Genomic DNA, 22,046 nt, shown 5'->3' with positions numbered 1-22,046 from the left:
CTGGCGATCGCCAAGCGACGTCGTACCTGGCGATCCCGGTTGGCGATAAACCCGAAAGATAAACCTCAACAAAAGTTCAACTTAATAAATGAATACCGTATAAACTTCGGGAAAGTGACATAGAAGGTACAAGTGTGAACGAACAACGATAAATTTCCTTCATCACACTAATCATTCCGTTGTTTCTCGATCAGAATCAAACCTAAGCTTACAGAGTAAAGCTGCAGTGAAGACATAAGCTGTCGACCTGTAGCCTTAACTGTGCAGTGCTTCTATAGAATCCGATGCATTTCGAAAGTTGACTCGGACAACAATAACAACAGAACAGAGTTCCTGTCAAGTAACAAAATTGGGAAGTACCTATGGGCGATATATGTGTCACAGCAAATATCAAAGTCTGATTGACGAAAACATTTACGACTGAGATGGCCACCGGCGGAGACCGGTGACGGCAGTGCCCACTATAAGCGTACACTGTGTGTGTGTCGTCGATCTGAAACTTTCGGGCTCGCCAATGCCGTAAACTTGTGATTTTTAAAAGCCACAGCATCTCTAAAAATGATAACTACTGTTTCGATCGTGCCGTTTTCACAACAACGACAGCTGAAAGAACTGATCTATAATTATGAGCCCTTGGCCCAAGATGTTCCACCGAAGACGAACATCATTTATCACAATGTTGATGTCGGTGACAGTAAGCCTGGGAAACAACATTGTTACAGACTAAATTCAACGAAAGCTAAACATATCCAGGAAGAAGTCAAATACCTGCTTGACAATGACTTTATTGAATTCAGTAAAAGTTACTGGAGTTTCCGTGCATATTTGTGCCAAAACCAGATCAAAGCTATAGTATGTGCACTAACGATAGGAAAGTGAACAATCTTACAAAAACAGACACTTCCAAATTCCGAGGATTGATGACTCCATCGACCAGTAGTAAAAGCCAAGAAAGTGACAAAATTTGATCAACGAAAGGGATTTTGGTAAGTCCCTCTGAAGGATCGTGCTCGTGAAATATCCGCCTTTGTTACACAAACGGATTGTACCAGTACAAGGTAATGCCATTTGAAATGAAGAACTCCCAGGCCACATTCCAACAGATTATTCACGACGTCATATCCGGTTTAGAAGTGTGTAGAGCTTATGCCGACGATGCTGTCCTGTACAACGACACCCAGAGAAAAACATGAAACTTATGCGGACGTTTTAGATTGTTCTTATATTCTCATATATAACCATTTAAGTATCAATCCTGGGAAGCACAGTTTTCAGTCAGACAGTTTGGATCGTTTCACAGACTTGTTACTTCAAGAAATTCGCTGGCTTCGCCGGTTTTTTCAGGTAACAGTGTTTTGATGTGTGTTTGAAGAGAGAGAGAGAGAGAGAGAGGAGAGAGAGAGAAGAGGAGAGAGAGAGAGAGAGAGAGAGAGAGAGAGAGACTAACTAAGTTGCTCAACAAGTAAGAATGGCAATAACTATTTATTTCAGTATCTTTTTCCAAACACAATTCATGTTTATTTAGGCACTGTTGACATGTTTAGGCACTAATGACATTAAAAGATCGTACAAATTATTTGTCCGGTATATTTCGAATACATTCTGATAACTAGAGATACATGTTTAAACTTCTTGTTGATGGCTACGTTTTGATATATTACAGAGTTCGGGGCAATTCCTCTGTGCTACGCAGATAATTACATTTGGAATGAAGATGATGGTACACTCAAGCAAAGGAAGGAGTTTCTAGAAAAAAGTTCATCTTAAATAAAGATGCTATTTCCATATTAGAGAGTATTGAGTATCCGGTTTGCCTAGTATCGATAGTTGGAGACAGCTGTACTGGAAAATCGTACATAATGAATCAATTGCATGACAACATTGGCAGGAGAGGCAATTTTAATGTATCATCATCATTGAAAGGCTGCACGAAAGGTAATTCTGAAGAGAGAAACCTTTACAGTCGGTTGTGTTTTTAGTGTATTCTGGATAAAACAATTTAAAGAAATTTTTTTACTTACCGTCCTCGGATTTTTAAAAAAACCTAAAAGTGTATTAACATAAGCTAAACTTGTGTTAGTTTTTCCTTGGAAAAATACTATTTAATTTGTAATAGTGTTAACATTGTGTTTTTTCTTACCTTTCTCCAATAACTTACCAACACGCGGACGGCAAACAACGAATTTTATTTAAAACGCCTAACTTAGGCCTTCAATTTTTTCTCTTTTATTACAATTGCTCTACTAATCAGGATATAGTTAATGGTAGTGTTTTTGTATTTTTATATTAAGGAAACACCTTTAAGCATTTGATAATTCTAATAATTTCTAAAAAGTAGCACATTTATCCCTGCGAAAAATACCTCAAAAGTAAATTATTGGACATGATGTTTGCGTCATTTAATCTTCAACATTAGATAAAGAGATAATTTTTGAAAATCAATTTCTTCGATTCGTGAGAGTTTAGCGACTTTGTTTATTTTATGGTAAGAAAATTTCCTAGCATTAAGTTTACATATTTTATACTGACACGTACACTATGTACATTCGATTATTCCATTTTCTAACTTTGTTTCATGTCCTCATTACTATTTATACATTTCTTCTTCAGGCATATGGATGAGTGGCGAACCTTTTCTGAAAACTCACTCTGATGGTACAGAATTCGCTGTAATCCTTATTGATTCTGAAGGCTAGATTCTCTTGAAGCAAGTAAAAGCGATACACTCTTTGCACTGACGGTCCTGATTTCCTCAGTGTTGATACAGAATTTCAAAAACATCACAAAACCAGAATCATCGACGAAACTAAGGTACGCATATCCGCGAAATGCTTATTCCATATAGATACCCTTTTGCGTGCAATCGAAATTGACAAAGTTTCCGTTGGAATTTAATAAGACAGGTACATATTATTGTTCAATAACAACATGTAAATCGCTTTAATGTAACATTTAGCAACGCCATTATTAATCATTAAAAAGCTCGTCAATTCGAATGACGACTTTCCCGTTGAACGAATGTAAAAGTAATTATATGATCGAGATTATGTTTATCTAGGCGAAGCAGATCATGACGCACTTTTCACTCGTCTGGTAGCAACATACAAAACAGATACTTTCAGATTTTTATTCTTTTGTCGGTTACAAAAGTCGCAAACCCCGATAAAGTATATATTTCTGAAACCCCTGATATTGGAAATCCGACCGTGCGAGCACAGTAAACAGTCATTATTTGTAGAATAGTCATGTGACAAGCGTTTTGCTGAATCTTCTCATGTTTTTCCCTTAAGCAGACACACTGAAAGATTTCTGGCTGAATTTTATGCTTTGATAAGCCTTAGAAATATCCTTTAAATCCGTGTCTACGATTCTTTCTCCGAGTCTCCATTCAAATTATATGGCGTGACAATTATAATTCCTTAAAAAGCACCTTAGTCTCACACCTTCAATAGTGCATAACAAAAAACGCAAAAGCATATAAAAAATGCCTGACATGGATTTGAAGAATACTGCCAAGGCTTGTCAAATGCACAAATTAAAATGGAAAGCTTGCAGTTTGTTTGCTAAAGGGAGGGGAAAATTTGGAAGATTAAGCAAAACGCTTTTCACGTGACTATTATGCAAATAATGACTGCGTAATGTGCTTGATCGGATTTTCCTTTACAGCGCTTTCAGAAAATATATACTTTATTAGGTTTTGGGGGAAAATATCCGAAAGTGTCTATAAGTTATGTCGCTACCTTTATAATGTTCAAGAGCTAGCTACTTCTGGTCAAATTATTTGACTGGATATTTATAAATTGCATGTTCGAATTAACTTCATTCTGAATACAACGGTACAAACAACCAAGGACAAGAAAACTCGTTGCCCTTAAAAAATGAAGATAAAAATAACGATGGTCACAGTATGAATTCCATTTTAAACTGTATGAAAGTAATTTTCCCTCGTTTACCCTGGAATTTATGTATTAATTTTGGTCATCCCGAGAATTTAAACAACCACTTTTGACTAAATCAATAAATTATAAATGTTTGGGTTTGTGGCATCCACACTTAGATTTAAGTTCAGATTAAAAAAAACAGATTGACAATTTATATGAAAACTGACACACCTACGACAGGTGCGTTATAATTTGTAATTGATTTCCTTAGCATAAGCCTTATTATGACCAACACGGGGCTTTTTTTTAGAAAGTTTCTCCTTCTCTCATCTTTGATTTTTGATCCATTAATACAAATCAGAACTGCCATGATTGGCAGAAATACCTCTGTGTTTTTTGTACCATGCCCATGAGCGATGTTACATAGATTTGCCTATTTAAATTAATGCCATGTATTCTTATGATAGATTTTGCTATTTGGATTATCCACTCGTCAGACAGCTTTACAATTGTGTGAAAAATAACAAACAATTGATTTAATTCACTCCTTCATAAGTATTTTGATTTCCCCTCCCTGTGATGCGACTAGAAAATGACGCAATCATCCTGATTTCTTACGGTTTGTAGTGATCAGCGGTACCACTGCACTTAGACTTGGTAAAGTGAAGTAAGAAAACAAGGCTCCACATTCATATTCAAGATCTTCATATTGCACATTGTGTTGCGTGTTGGTTATTTAGTGTAGAATTCAGTCATTACGAGACGAAACAGGAATGGTTTTGTCTGAGACATAAAATAGTGCACAACACGAATATACTATACAAAATGGTCCCTGAACGGGCACACAATCAGGCCATACTAGAAGACATTGAACCGCAACTCCTAAAATAATTAGAAAAGCCGATGTACAGACCCATGATCCCTTAGTTTACTAACTCTAATATTTCAAATCTCAACCAATGAGACGAACAAATATCTCCATGCAAACACATATAGACACCCTACTGAAGGTAAGACTTTACAAATAAACGAACACTTACGACTCCGTGACAGCATTTTCAACACAAACCTTACCAATTGAAATATAGACATTCTAACATACTGTTAGAAAGAACACAGCGATCAAAATGAGCCAAAAGACACGCACACACTCAAGCGACTGGTGAAGGAACTTGTTAGGGTTCCGAAACGAAAATGTAAAAAATCACAGTATCTCAGAAGTAGCCGATCCGGTTCGTCTCGCCATTGCCAATTTTTTAACATCACAGACAAAAGAAAAATAACACGATTGGAACTACTTTGTGATAATTGGATGGTGAAGTATTATCGATTTAATCTGCAAATGTAAGCTCACCTGCTTTTCTTAAGTTATACACTGCTTTTGTGAGAAATTTGTAATATTATTTAGGGCACCTATTACTTTGGAGAAATTTGAAAAATATTAAGATCAAATTATCCCAAATGAGTTCCATTCGTGTTCAATTCTTGTCTACGCCAACAAATAATAGCCAACACACAACACGTGAACTCACAAAAGTAGTCACTGAACGATAGCTTGGTCAGACCATATAAAAAACATTAAACAACAAATATCTTATAGTTTATTTAATAGGCGATGTGTGGAGTAGCGTTCCTTATTTAAAGAGGAAAGTCCCCTACAAAAGGGGGATTATGATAAGACTATGCAGATGTGAAAAAGCCACGCTACGGGTAAGACGCACTCGATTTGCTCCGAGATTTCCAGAAATTCGACGGGTTAACGGCGTTAATTTCCGTCCAATCTCATACATGACACCTGTGAATGTATAGCGACTGCCTATATGTCGAAAAAACGTTGAAAACACTGTTATTTAATACAGAGAACGCATATTTTCACAAAGCGTGGCTCCAGAATGTCCATTTGACCTCTGTTCTAAATGTTAATGTATGCTGCCAATCATGATTACTAAAATTCAAATTGCGGCCTGGGCGATCTTGATCCCTGCGGAGCACAACTAACAAAGCGTACTGACTTATCACTAAAATCACCGTTATGTACCTAAACATACGCATACACAGCCACATACAACGTACATGATAAGGCACATGTAATGAACAAGCAAGAAGCGGCATTTTCTTTTTGGAGTGATTGGTGGTCTTGAAAAAAACGTTTTGTATGTGTTCCTGTAAAAAGTTATGAACATTGAGAGTCTTCACACGTCGTTTTGAAGGCAATCAAAATTTCATTTCTTCCTTCAGGCATCGAAACTGAATCTTTTCACTCACATTTTGAGGAAGTACCTTTGGCATTGTGACAACTTTGGTCATTGTTTATATCAGTTGATTCAATTCAGTTGAGCTGAGTGGAATGGAAATTTCAGTGTTACCACTGTTACTGGCTACGTCAACATTGCGTTGTAGATCGATCATCCATACTCGAGTACTCATCGACGACGACCACGGCCCTGCACAGTTGTCCTGGGGGAGTCATCAGCGTCATTTTTTTCTTTACCAATGTATTTCAAAATACTTGGCTGACCATTTTCTACAGATTACTAATAGTTTCCTTTTGTTGAAGTTTCTGGCTTACATATCGTGAACAGCAAGCAGCGTATATAGTATTCAAATATACAGGCTCATCTATGGAACTACAGACAACTTTTCCACTACGTCTCAGTCACATGTCATTTGCATATTACGAACGGTCGTCGATGTTTTCCGAGGTTACCTATCCGAGGTAACCGGATATGCAACCTGCGCTTCTATACTTCGGGTCATGCTGTTGCATACCAAACTCTAAACTGGGGATCGTAACGTTTTAAATCAGTTTTACTCAAAATTTCTTCACCCTTTTCTGTGATTTGTTCGAAATACCAAAATTACACTGAAAATAAGCTTATGAATGAGTGAAGATTTGTTTTTCAAAGTCCAAGTTTTTTTTCCGTTGCAAGCTGCGTGTAACCCGGCCGCCGGCCGCGCGACGTCTTTTACCAGTGACCGGCTATTATCTACATCACTGCCAACCAAAAAACCATAAAGCTACAAACAGTAGAAGGTTCTAACTTACGATTGCTTACAATCACAATCTGCTGCCGTCCTTAGAGACTATTTTTACATCCATGGCTAGACTTTCCCCTTATTGTTTACATGTCTAGTTTGCGCGCTTGTACCGAGCACGAGATGTTCAGGGCTAGATTTGAACTCAATACAGTGCCCGAGGAAATTCTCTCCTGAACTAAGTCAAGACCTTCGTTTTCTATCTTCCTTCCGAAGCTCGTAATACTATGTCCATTTCAACTACTGGCTTCAATCACAGCGCCTTCACATTCAAATCACCCGCTGCTGTTGTGAGAAAGTATCCGTTCCATGTTGAAAGCCGGGGTTGAAACCAGGGGTTGAAAACCGGGTCCCGTTTGAAATCGCAACGGAATATGCACACATCTACTTAGATGCAAAAAGTTAGCAGAAATTCAGAGATGCATTGAAAGCCATACATCGTTGCTGTTCATTGAGTAAATTGTATGATTGAAATTCGTCTCCGAACTCGGCGATACATGAGCGGCCCATTCTGTTTCATAACTTCCTAAAGTATACATGTATTTCTATTGCATACCACAGCGGTCATCGCATCGCTGTCTATCGAACCACAAAACGACAGTGATTTGATCAGCGCTATTCAGTAAATTTTGATTGGATTCGAACTCAAAACGTACGGCATACAGTCACCTTAGTAGAGAAGAAATCACAGTCAAGGAAGGTCTGTCGACCAGACCACAGCCCCTCGACCACTCCACAAACCTAGTTATAATGTAGTGTGAACCCTACACACTTCCGTAATATTCAGGCAGAGGTGATAATCGGTAGTTCCTGGTGTAAAAGATAGTTTATTTTATTCTGATAAGCCAACGACTAAGCAAGTGTTTAACCATCCCGCCCAGTGTTTGCCAACAACCAACGTCACTACGACGTTGCCTATTGTGCGCCCACGGCGCTGGACTTTCCTCTTTAACTGCACCAAGAGCATCTACCTCGGAACCCGCTAAAAAAGAAACTTGCTTTTGCGTCTCAAATGAAACTTTATAATAGTGTTACTGCTTTTATGCAGCTTAGAATTTATTTTTAGGCAACAGGATGTCAAACATTACCGTCGTCGTCGTTATCATCACAATCATCGTCATGATTATCATCATCGTCGTCGTCGTTGTAAAACATGAAACGTTTCATAGGTACTATTTAGTCAGTATTTGTCTTTCGACGTTTTAGCAAGCCGAATATCTGAAGATCATATATTTTATTGATAGTTCACTAAAGCTGTAGTTTTCCACGAGGTGAAAGAGTGTACAACAACTTAATTGTTCAGACCGATTCTGTACAAATTAAGTATGACCCAATATGTATGTGCTGGTTAAATGTTGGTGTCTGTTTCCTCTGTATAGCAAAGGAGTCAGTGCCTTCGTAATAAGCCGATGTTTAATCAAAGCTATACAATCTTACCTTTCAGATATTTTGGTAAACTTGCTTCGTCAATACAGATTCACAAAAAAACTGTGAAAGACAAGGCAGACTCAAGTGACTTCTTTCGATTGTTCCCCGATCTTTTCTGGCTTCTACGAGATGTCACATCCCCACTTGCCATTGAAACAAAAGGACATACTACAGAGGTCGAGGCGAGAGACTACATTCTTCTTGAGGTAAGGGATAATATTTCGACAAATTCAATTATTTATTTTTCCAAGTTTCTGTAGTTCAGTCAAAAATATTATAAACATGAAGCCGCTATCGTCTTTCTATGTGTTAGTGTATGCAGTCAAATGAACGGCAACCTTAAGATCTGATACGTTCAACCTCATTCAAACCATGATTATGTTAAAGACGCATAGCGAAAATTTTAAGCACTTATATTAAGGTACGGTACTGGACGGCACTAGATGTAGCTAAGTCCGAGTCCGTTCGAAATAGAAAGTCGAAAATAGGTCGAAATAGAAAGCAAACTATAGAAAGTTGAGATTTACGTCTAATCCGCTGTATATCTACTAAAGTTGTTAATTTAATCGAGAAATATGTTTATAGCTTCATCTACTTTTGTGCATACTATTGAGGTCAATTATATAAATATTATATAAAATAAAATTTATATTATAAAATGTAAATGTAGATACCAGGTAGATGAAATTCAGACAAAATGTAGGCGGAATGTTAATATCATATGGATAAAAAGAGGTGATTTAGACAAAAGAATAAGTAGATTATTCATGCATGGAGATCATTCAAAAATTCCAAAAACGAGAAGTGTATTATGTAACATGTCAATGTTACATAATGTCATTCAATGTTACCCAATATCGATGATGTGACAAGGGTGAATTGGGGCTATTTACACATTACTATGGGTATCACAAGATTGGAATTCAGATCAGACCAGCTTTCATCCTATATACAGTGTAATATTGCTGTGTGTAAAGACAATAACTTCATACTTGTCACAACCACCCCGTCTGGATGTAAGTGGGTGGCGACTTCAATGAGCACCATGCTACCATGGAATCTCATTACATAAGATGAAATATCTGACACTCAAAAAGCAATCTAGAGACCGATGAGTGGTATACAGTTCGAAATAGAGTAAATTTAACTGTTGTTCTCATCGTGACTGGACTGTTACCGCTCAAAAATGAGGTAACCGTTGCTTTACTAACTATTACATGATTAAACAGTCTGCCACAGAACCCCTGATTTCCGGTATCATTGTATCATTGGTAATTTGGGCAAAAATGGCGTTCTCTGCGAGACTCGCTGATCAGTGGAAAACAATAACTCACTCAACTTGGCATTTCAACACAAATTCGCGATGCTTCGTGTGTATTATTATTCCGACGTTGTGGCCCAAGTTCGAAAGAATACCATCAAAGCCATATGCCACAAAATTACTGAGTTGTATTGCCATGATCATTTTTAAAAAATCCGGTAGCTAAAAATAGCTTATTTTGCAATAAACAACTTCAAAAACGTGAACTTTTGTGTCCAACGAGAGATATGCGAAGACACGTGTACGATTACGATTAATACCTTTCTGACTAATTGTGAGTGGGTCAGCTCGGTGGTCGAATGCGTCATTGTCAGAAACCATAGGTGGTAAATTGGTCAAAATCGTTGACTTTACGGATTTTTAAGAGGTCGTACAGATCACAGAGTTTATTTAGTTTTGAACCAGAAAGTAGAATTATGTACAGTAACATGCCGCCATCGGATGGAACCTGTTGGTGGTCATTCTTGCATAGTTTTACTGGGCTGTCAATAGTAGAATCCAACATGCACTATTTCCGGGGGTTGGAGCAGTACATTTTCGTGAGCGTGTACTTTTGTGTTCAAAAATGAAATACACACAATATTGTCATCAGCGTGTAATACCGTTGACATTAAAAACCCACGTTGTAAAATTGGATGGAATTCTAACGCGACGACTGGTTTGAAGAGTAAAAACGTAAAATACTGTACAATTTCAACCACTTCAACACACCACTGAAATACGAAAACACATACCGCAATGAAGTTGAATTTCCAGTGGGTCAGTCCGGACAAAATGCTCTTTCAAGCTGCCCACCATCTAGGCTGTACCCTTGTCAAACTTTAGAACGTCATCGGATCGTGATGACAGGCATAAAATTGTAAAGTGACACGTGTCAAATTCCTCATATTGAGGGCAGTAAACACCGTTCTATCCAATCATATCATATGCAATACAGTCTGGTCTCCTCCTACTGAACTCTGACACTAAAATGTTGCATGATCACTCTGTATATAAGGTAAAATGGGCAGGAACATGCTTCTTTTTGGCATATTACATTTGACGGGAAATTCTGGCATGTCCTAAGGACACGCCCAACAATAATGTCACATGACATATTTTGGCAACCGCCATTGGCCAGCTACTTTTTTATTATTGACACAAGGCGACGTGAACGAATATATTACTACCAAGGTCACTCATCATTTACGCGCAAATAGCCCCGAAGGAAACACGTGCTCGTCTTCATCTCTGCTGAATATTTCATTGCCGTCTTCATTTTATTGTAAAAATCACTTAAAGTACTATATTCTGAAAGTTTTGATGTTTTTGCACGAAGTATATCTACATAACGTAGTTTCCTGTTTCTTCGTGCGCTGTAGTAGTACCACCGGATGCCAAACTAGTCCAGTTCGTGAGTGACTGGTACTGATTAAATACCTTCATGCCGAGTCGGGAGTACTTTCATCGTCTTTTTAAATTGATAGTCAAGTAGCTTATCACGTACAACAGTGTGTGTTGAAAAGTCAGTGAAATATTGTATATTTTACAGTAGATAATTAGTCAGTAGGTGAACGCTTTGTATGATTACTTACCTCTGAGTTTATGACGCGCCACACGCTGTGATATTTTGATACAGTTCATTGTTACCAAACGTGTCAAAAGCCTTTGGCAACACTGGCGATCACAAATTCTTCCTTCGACGAAAATTATATTGTATCACTTGATCTGGTAATTTGTGAGCAATAATTACGTTGATAATTACGTTGATAATTAAACAACATGCTGTCAAAAAATATTTCAACATTTGATTGGGCATGTGGCTATCTGAAACGCTACCTATTTGAATCTAGTTCATCATTGTTGCTGTCATGCAAAGGTAAAAATACTCCCAATAGTGGTAAACACAGTGCAGGTAATTGTACAGCCATCAATCCCAAGTCAAGCAATGTACCATATTATTACTCGGCAACTGTTGGAAGCCCTCAATACATTGGAAAATATCCGTCAACTCTGCTTGGCGAAGAACACGATCCACCTTTTGTTGACATTTCGGACTAAGTGGCCGCGCTGGCGGAAACCATTTTTATTGTGGGGCCAAAGCGAATGCTAATGTGATTACGGTTGGCTTGTAATTGCACAGATGTTTCTAATATTTGCGATTGAATTACTTAGTAAGAATTTCAGATAAATAAGCAGCTGAGAAAGCCAGATATAATATAGTCTTGAAGCACTTAATAACTTTTTTTGGATACACGTAACTGGCAATATCCCCCTTCCATAATGAGAAGTACCATGCATGATGTCATTGCTTTGGATCCAGTCAAATTGCTGGTACCGGACATATCCCCAAATCTGGGGTTCTGTGGCTAAAAGTACAGACCAAACACAGTAATTTGAAGCTTTTCTGTTCAATTCAACAACGCTTCATTCAGAAAATTTAAACTGAAATATTCTACGTGGTGCACCATCAAACTTCATATTGTCGTGGTATTGAAACAAATCAATAAGCCATGTTTACCTCAATACGAGGCGACCTTGTGCATAACCAGTAGAAAACTCTCTGTCCACTTGCAAACCTATTTCTCAACATGATGTCACTCTCGATTGAAACACTTTCTATGAAAAAGAGAATTGATGTCGCTAAAAAGATGCTTTCAAGGTGTATAGATAACGTAGACGTGCTTGAAAAATAACTTTCTATGAGTAACAGGAACGGTTAACCGGCTGCTCTCCCCAATTCTGCAACTTAACCGTTACATTAAAACATTGGGCCTACTGATTGCACTTGCGCACAAAGTCATTGTTTACAGTTGATCTGGAAATCGAATGTCATTCAGTTCATTCACGTACTGCAAGTGCGAATGACACGTAAAGATGTTCAATACGCGTATTCTTCCATAAATTCCAATAGGATTCATCGTCGAGGTAAATAAATTACATCTAAACAGAACTATAAATTTTTAAAGTTGACTTGTGTTGTAAACGTACTAAATGCTACTACATACACAAGTCCTTGCTGTATCAAGGTTATGCAGTTAAATCCGTTGATTCCAGTGGCAATGATAACAATACCGAATACAACTTGTTGCTGATTTGCACATGATTCACAAGTGACTACAGTATCTTACACTTGAAAGTCTTAGTTAGGCAAAACATTATGTTTAACAATCTTAACTTACACATTGCTTAGTTATTAGTCTTGTCTAAAACAAGCTGAATTTTACAGATTTTTCAGTGATGAATGTTTTTCGTATTCATTGATATATAACTCCATTTTTGCTGGTTGTTTGGTATTTTTTTTAATTTCCATAAGACCTTTATAATGATAATAATAAGCTTTATTTCAGGATATCATACCAAAAAAAGTACACAATCCCATAGACTTTTAAAAATACACAACACACAAAAAGAGGTGTTAGACTGTAGTAAAAAAGAGCTAAAACTATTAAAAATACATCAGTTGCCTATACATCAGATATATTTTAGAATGCAATAGAGCATCCGACTTGAGGACGGTTAAAATAATAGCATTAGGATGGTCTTTAAGACGCTCATAGAAATTGTACATCGATTTACGTCTGAGAGCTTCAAATGTCGGTATACTATTGAAAACAAACATAGCACTGGCACTGCAGTCACGAGCATAGCCCATAATAATTCGGAGAGCGTTATTGTAAGCTACCCGAAGTGAATTCAGTTTTTTCTTGGTGTAAGAAGACCATAGCCTCGAACAATACAAATTGGTACAAAAACTTCGGAACAAAAACAGTTTAACATGATCTGAACAGTAAGAAAATTTACGAAGCAAGGTATTTGCGCGGATATAAAGGCCCCTAGTCTGCCGCATAATTGCTTGGTCATCAAGGAAATCATCAGTCATGTAATAACCCAAATACACATTGTGTTGCACAACTTGTAGTTGGCTGGTTCCAATTTTTTCAAAGGAAGCTTCTCTAATTTGACTGAGCTTTTACGCTGTATAAAATACATACACTTGGATTTTATTTAATGATAGATAATGTCAGACCGGATACCATATTTCTCACAGATTAAGACTAAGTCACGTAAACCTTTGATAGATGGGCATAGAAGTGACAGGTCATCAGCGTACATGAGGTGGTTTATCATTTGTCCCCTTATATAACAACCCTTTTTTGAAGATTTAAGACGAGTGCTCATCTCATCCATGTAGACATTAAATAACGAAGGCGAAAGCATACTTCCTTGACGGACACCGTTCTTTACATTGAACAATGAGGATTTCACAGTACACCATAGGACGAAAAATTTCTGTGTCCGGTACCAAACAAGCAAGATACGTATCACATACCACGGAACACCTCTATCAATAAGCTTCTCAAAAGAGCCCAGTGGTTCACGCGCTCGAAGGCTTTCGTTGAGTCAAGGAAGCAGACAAATATCAAACTGTTGTACATCTTATAGTAGTTGATAACTTCTTTCAGAAGTTAATACAGAGATCAGTTGAGTGCCCCTGTTTGAACCCTAATTGAAAGTTTTCTGTATACAGATAACGTTTACAACGATTAAGAATGATAATTTCCACAATTTTGGAGGAAGAAGTTGAGATGCTATAGGTCTGTAATTATCTTTACTGGTTAGATCATCCGTTTTATCCTTATAATTGTTGTCATAAAGTCACCAGGTAAATAACCATGAGACAAAAATGCAGAATAAACAAAAGCTACAAGACATGAAGTCTGCTACTTGCAAATTATAGTGTTCGCAAGATAAATCGTCGGCACCAGCAGCCTTTCCAGATGGAAGACTACTGATCGCACCGCTGATTTCATTAACATGTATTATAGGAATATCCTCTGGCGTGTCACGCGAGTTGATAAATGATTTAACATAATCTGCATAATTATTATTGTTTACGAGACAATAGTGAAACGTAATGCTCCCTCCACATATGTGCAATGTTATCATTGCCAGAGCAACCGCCAACGGTCGACGATAAGGGTGTTGAAGTTTTGTTGATGACACGCACCTTATTCTAGAAATTAGCGCTGTCGTTATTTTGGAGAGCAGAGGCGAGTGCATCAGTTCGTGCTGTATTCTCATGCTGTATTATAATTACAATATGCATGTTTCTGCATCATAATTACAATATGCATGTAAACGAAAGGTAAAATGCCTTGGCTTTATATTGAAGTCTCCTGCATTATTCTTATCATTGAATTTGAAGGGACTGGATTATTGGTCATGCAGCAAGCACCAGTACTGTTCCTAAGATTTTCGATTTACTTAAAACGTAGAAAAGGTGATGCTGTTGAAGTACATGTAGATTACCCTTTGTTTACCTAAGTGAACTTTGTAGATGGTAATGATCTAAGATTGGTCGGTAGATAAAGTGTAGATCAAGCGTAGATGAAGGGAAAGGCAAATTGTACAAATAGCCTTGTCCAGTACGGACGATATATGTAGACAAAACTGTATGTAGAAAACTGCTTTAGCCCTTCATCAACAAACCCTGCTCTAGATCTACGGAAAGTCATTTGCAGATCATCCGTAGATCTACTCTTTTGCTTTCCGTAAGGGAAAGAACTAGGGGTCGATGTGACAAGTCATTGAGGTACACGTTTTTAAAGCCCCAGGCCATGTGTCCACTTGCCAAATTTTACGATTCCCGTTATGCATATTCACCTAAAACCACATGATTTTCACTCCAGTTTACTTTATCGATTTACCTATACTGAAAAATCACCATTAGGGCTTAAACAGCACCTTCTGGAGTAGTTATCTGCGGTATTATGTGAGTTGACGAATTCTACATGTAGGGGCCTAGGCTATTACAGTAAGGGACTGGACAGAAATTAAAGGGAAGGAGAGCAGGTGTTTCATTATGAGAAGTACATGCATGTGTTATAGTTTAAATTACCCATGGGAGATAGCGTCTGATTTAACACATTCCATACTCTTTTGTATAATTTCAAGAATAGAATATAGTTGCATCAATGGTCAGGTTAAGAGGCATTTTAGCGCACATACTTAGGCATCCACAAAATCCTTTATACCTCGAAATGCCAAAGTCTTTGGCAACTGATTTATAGGGTATTCGTTGATCGACGTCAAAAGTCATCCTGGTAACATGATATTTTGGCAGAAACCTGGCTAACATAATCATCGCTGTCCGCCAAAATCGGAGCTCTATCTGGGTATATAGAAATTTTATGCAAAGATTACTATTTCATAAAATACCTTGACAATGAAGGTAGATTATCTTCTAGTCATTTCCTTTCTAATATCCTGTGTTTACACATTTTTGTAATTTTTATGACGTGATTCATCTCTAACTAAAAAGGCCAAACACTCCTATTCATTCCCGCCAAAGTCACATATATCACAGTAAGAATTAATCTCTTTACTTTACTGCTTGTGAATGTGTATGTATGCAACACCGTGTATGCGTATACACAGAGTGCATCGATCACTACTGGAAGTTATCACCTTTTAATCACCCATTGATACATTATATTATTGTAACAGTAGTTCAACGAAGCTGAAGCAATAAAATTTGAAGAAATAGAGCCATCCTATACGTTTACTTTAGTTGAACGCAAAATTTCCTGTTCACATATAATCAAACATAATTATTGGCTAGCCTATAATCATATAATTATGTACAATAATTAATGAGGTACAGAAAGATATGACAGTCAACCTTCAGCGGCAACCCCGAATGCAGGTAAGTATTTTGGCCTTATATCAGTTATTGTACAATGGACACCAGCCCTTTCGGAACTCTTGTATAAGCGAAGATATAGCCATAGTTAGATGTATACGACAGGTCATAAATTATAGAAAATTTTGAAAAATGATACTTTCAAAATGTTATTCTCTAAGTTGACATGGCTTAAACTTTATGTTTGCAATGTTGCAGCCTGGTCATCAGGTTTAAAAAGTTATGGTACATAATTTCGATTGATCATTTTTTTTTTTTTTTTTTTTTGCAAATAAGGTCAAGAATAAGGGACGAATGTTATTGATGTTAAAAGTGATACGTAGAGGATGGTCACTGTATGCATGAAAATTTGGCCATGTTTTTCCTTGCAAACTCTTTTGAAGGGTCACTATGGACGTGCAGCATTCTGAAAAACACGGTCCCTCCCTCTCTGTGATTTTTGTTCAGTTCTGTACCATAATAACCCCAACAGTAGATTTCGTAAACACATTTCGCAGGTCACCACTTCATGCATATATTGGAACCGTTAAAGCTCGTATAACGACTTATCAGTGCAGATGAATCCATAAAGCAAATGCATCTGTTTCTAGCTTTAACTGCTTGAATTAGTCTTATCCCCTGCCTGGTGACACTACAATCACCCCGTACCTCATTAATTGTGCAGTTATGTGATTCTAAGCTAGCTAATGGCGTTAATTTTAGGTGGACAGGGATAGGAATTAAACCAAAGGTTCCTGCCTAAAGGTCACATGACCATGATGACCTTGAACCTCGATTTAACAAATATGCACGCAAATCAGTAACTGATAAATACTGATCGACGGGCGGGAGATGAAAACACTTGTGTAAAATGCAGACGATATAAACTCTCGGCCTGTCGGAAAACCCGTTCCGAATCGACCCAAGACGAAAGGAGGACAGCCAGACCCCCTTAGTCAGTATTTGTAAGTTCAATTTGACACACGCTGCGCCACTCCCTGTGTTGTTAGCAAGTCAAATTTCAGAGCAAAGTGGAGCCGTTCACAGGAAATGTATAAGAGCTTGATATTGCAGTATTAAGAAGTTGCTAAGTTGTCGGATGCGCTTACTATTTGCGAAACACCAGACATCACTTTTTGGTCTTTTGACCAGAGGCCCATATATCTTTCTATCATGAATTTGACTTTGTTTGTGTACCGTCTATTTACTGTCTGTTCTGTGCTGTTTTGTGTCTATGTTTACAACTATAGTCTTACAAATTCTGACCTATTGTTTTGGTTTATAAATTGGTATGATTGTGATTACTTTCCTTTAGTGATATTCAGAGTTCCTGTTGTACTTGTCTGCAATATTAAAATTATTGTTATTACATTAACCCCGCTTTCGCGGCCAGCCTATACTGTATAACATATCGTTCAAATGTCGCGTGTGATCTTCAGAGCATAGCAAGCGGCGTGCGATGTTGGAAGTTATCGCAGTTTTAAAGGTTTGCTATCGTAATAACTCGATGTCAATTTAAATCTTGTTCTTGAAAATACTTTGTAAATACTTTGTATATTTTAGGGGGCTACTCTATATGAGGATTTAAGTTTACAAGTCAACATATGTGACATCGTCAAACTTGCTATGACCTACTCTACGGATTACACTGTTACTTTTGTGGTTGCCTATGGGAGTGAGGGGCTATATCGGTTGACTTTCTTTGCCGTTCCTTCATTATAAACAATTTGCGTTGACTAGTGCATGGGAACAGTACAGGATGCATATGACACATGTAATAGTGAAGAGACGCATCATATCAAATGATGATGTCGACAAAAGTGTTAAAGATCGAGCGCAATATTAAAAGTGAAATATTTCAGCTAAATTTAAGTCATGATTTGATGTCATTTACATAAAGAAGACATTTGATATTCACAACATTAATGCAGTATTATATTATATCGTACTAATACAATATTAGTACAAAAGACTAAACGCTTTTTTCTGCATGTTTTGTGCATGTTTTGTGAATTTAGACAATGATGGCGCAAAAGTGTTGTTTTTCGATCATCGGCATAAAGGGCTGTGGTCGTCCCGGATCGTCTCTAGTCGGTCTAGGGTTTTCTTGTATGCAGTAATCCATTTTGAATATTTAAACGCCCGAGTTCGAGAGTGCCCGGGTGACATTATATAAATGCTGCTTCTTTAGGCTTTGGAGATAAAAAAATACCAGAACCACTGCAGGGCCAAACATTTCGGAGTTTTTACTTAGGCATAGTACTAAAGAAAATGTAAACAGGAGTTCTACCTTAATGTAATAAATAGCCAAAGCTGCGGGGAAATGCTGACGACGTTTCTCTCAAACCTTCCTTAATCAAACTCGCAATCTTCCTACAACCAAATCAGGAATAGAAAAAGAGGTAACTTGCAAAGGTTTTTACAAGTGAACAAACTACCGATATTTAATTATAAAACGGCCGCCATCCCAGTGTCAACTCTACTAAGAGTTTATTTTCGAATGTTGAAAAGCTAAGACAGTGAAAATCTTCCTTATATCAATGGCTGTGAAATGAATCCCGCGCAGGTACAGATCTGCTATCAATTGTCAAATTTGAAAGTCCGAATATCTGTTCCAAGGCACATTCTTCTCATGTACAATGTTTTACAATGTTTTTTTACTAGAAATAGATAAACACATGGAAAGGTTATTGAAAGATGAAAGAGTGTGTGAACGGTTTAACAAATTGGAAATAGAAGGCTTATTAGTACTTCAGTGTCATATATACAGCTTTTGAATAGACGTATCCGTACAGTGGGCAAAATCGTAACACAGAGGTTAATACAACGAGGACCCAATATAAAAACTTGTTCAAAATACTTACCATCAGCAAATATTTACATGAATGCATAAACATCAGAAGGAAGTAAATTGATATAACCTATGACATGTTTCCCTATGTATTTTTGATTGTTTGCTTATAGTTCTTTTATCCTGTCCTGTACCATATCATCATGTGTACCATATGCTCCTTATCACACACATCTCATCTTACCTAGGATGCGATGATTGATATGTAAATAAAGATTGATACTCTGAAACGATACAGATGTATCATCATTGAACTGGAACCACATTATGAAGAATTTCTCTCCTCATACGCCTTGTTATCCTTCATTACATAAATGAGCGGAAAGAGATGAGCATCAACATCAACAACGTACTAGATAACTGCCAATCATCTTGGTTACATAACAGGTCTTCGCCATTGAGAACGAAAGTCAGAGCAAAAACATCTTATTACGTGACAAAAATTCATCAAAACATGACGGCAATTGAATAAACGTATACGTGCAGGTGATACACAATTTAAGTCGAAAACTATCCTGTAGGGTCCAAGCATTTCAAATGACCTATCTATAGCACATTAGACCTGTTCCGAGCAGAATGCATTAGCAGTCAGCAGAGGTTTTTCCCTGTACGGTTTGTTTACAAAGGAATTAAGAGTATTTATATCAGCAATATTTTACACAACAAGAATGTCGTGGATAAAATTCCACCATATTTTAAATTCCAGCAAGCCCTATAGTGTCAGACACATATACAAGAAGCATAGGAAGGAAACTTTTTAATTACAACAGTATTGAGGGATGTAGACCTGGAGAACTCTTATGGCATTACTTGTGATTGAATGTCATCTTCCTTAAGTTACAAGCCGTATGGTCATGTAATAACTGGTGACCTAAACATCGTCACGAATAATAAACTTCGGCAGTTGTTCCAGTATGGCCCTAAATATCGTGAGCCACAAACTATAAACTTGAACAATAATTTTACAATAGTTATGGATGCTACGGAGGCTTATGAATAGAAATTGGCTTTTAAAGGAAGAAAACGTTGAGTGTTTCTCAGACTTGTTATATACAGTCAGAGATAAAGCTCGATCACGCATTTCACGTCGTCTTTCTTCAATTGTCATCATCACTGCATATCATTTGATGACTCTACCATAAGTGAATACCTAGATGCATTGCATAATAAATATTTTGTTTTTCCCGCGTACAAGGCTTCTAATAAGATCGTCTTTCTGCAAGCAATACTTCATTCAGTGTCTGATGAATGAAATGAAAATTAATCCAGGAGAGAGTATACCACCTACTGTCTCTCAATCCATCTGAAGAGGAAATATTTCAGAATCATTCATCAGTATTAGAATGAATTTGGCAGCTAGCCGACGAATGATGACAATGCTAACCTAATATTGAGTTCCCAAAATTCACAAGAATCCATATAAGCAACGTTTCGTAGCTAGTTCCAGCAGATGTATAATGAGGTGCTTGTCACAACTCTTGACCACAATTTTATCCACCAAAAATCTGGTATGTATTTATTGCGACAAGGTTTATGATAGAAGTGCGATTATGAGATGTGGATTCTGAAAAATTTCTACACTGTATGCCAAAATACCTCACAACTAGCTTTTAACTAGTTTGTCTTAGCAAGCTATTTTCACAAGAATGGCAGTCGTAGGTATGAATACATAGTTCTCAAACACAACTGACGCTATTTTAGTAATAACAGTGACGACAAAATGCAAACACACGGACACAGAAACACAGAAATAATAAGATGCTACACTTCCTATTTTACAACAACACACACACACACACACACACACACATATATATATATATATATATATATATATATATATATATATGTCGCATTCGCTTGAAACGACAATCAGACAAACTAAAGGCACTCCTATAGAAATAAACTGTGCACCACTTCTTGTAGACTTATTTTGTATTTGTATGAAGCTTAGTTCATGCATTTCTTTATAGTTTGCGTGTAAAAGAGTTGCAACGTTTTTAGTAACACCAATAGTTTTATTGATTAGCTGTTTAATTTGATCAATTCTGATATTTCTAATGACCTTCATAGAAGAAACTACAGAAAGTGTGGGTGCAGCGTCTGTTTTTGAAATTAGACAAAATTGCATACTAAGCTGTGTGACAAAAGGGACGATTTTAATTTTGAATCCATTAACTTTCCATACTTAGCCAGTAATATTCCATCGGGTCTAGCTTATGGTGTATACATTTCACAACTCCTGAGATACTGCAGAGCTTGTGATGTATACGAAGACTATCAAATCAGACACAGCGTTTTGAGGCAGGAATTTTCACAGAGTAGGCTTGCTAGATCATTTTAGAAGTTATATAGTAGATATGGAGATCTTATATCCGAATATGACAAACTTTTTACTTAAAGGATAAGCGACGGTATTTTTGGCTTTGACTCACAGCAGTAATCTGGAAGCTAGCTGAATTACCGTACAATCACTTTGTCGCTTTCGTTCAATCTTGACAAGTGTTGCATACCAGCAGGGTACGCTTACCCATTATGGATTATGATAGTTTATACAGACTGTTCTACAAATAATAAAAACAATAAAATATTCTAACATAGGCAGAAAGATAAGGTAATGAGCTTAGCCAAACTCACTATATATGCACATGAAATGAAGAGCCCATCTTAGTGACAGGAACTCCACAGTAAAGACTGATCTTTTAGCTGAGTTGGTAGAGCATCAGAAATGTATTCGGGGATGTTGGTTCGAGTCGTGCATGGGTCATTTTTCATTTCATTTACTACAAAATAAATAAAATTCGTGTTGTTAGGTGAGGCCACAATTTCAAACCCCAAGAATTACACCTCTCTGGTCTTGCATCA

The 22,046-nt window shown here is 37.2% G+C and overlaps 1 protein-coding gene across 1 annotated transcript in view; it reads left to right on the top strand.

Moving 5' to 3' along the window:
- Window positions 1-1,666: 1,666 nt before the first annotated feature.
- LOC139127410 (uncharacterized) overlaps window positions 1,667-22,046 on the top strand; it is a 29,959-nt gene continuing 9,579 nt past the window's right edge. Inside the window, exons 1-3 of the mRNA XM_070693331.1 lie at window positions 1,667-1,935; window positions 2,611-2,811; window positions 8,362-8,551. The gene's annotated coding sequence lies outside the window, so the exon portion shown is untranslated. The remainder of the gene's footprint in view (window positions 1,936-2,610; window positions 2,812-8,361; window positions 8,552-22,046) is intronic.

The sequence above is a fragment of the Ptychodera flava genome, chromosome 3 (genome assembly GCF_041260155.1).
Source record: "Ptychodera flava strain L36383 chromosome 3, AS_Pfla_20210202, whole genome shotgun sequence".
In the NCBI taxonomy this organism is placed as follows: domain Eukaryota; kingdom Metazoa; phylum Hemichordata; class Enteropneusta; family Ptychoderidae; genus Ptychodera; species Ptychodera flava.
The sequence above is the reverse complement of the archived record's forward strand: the minus strand, read 5'-3'. Positions and strand labels throughout refer to the sequence as shown.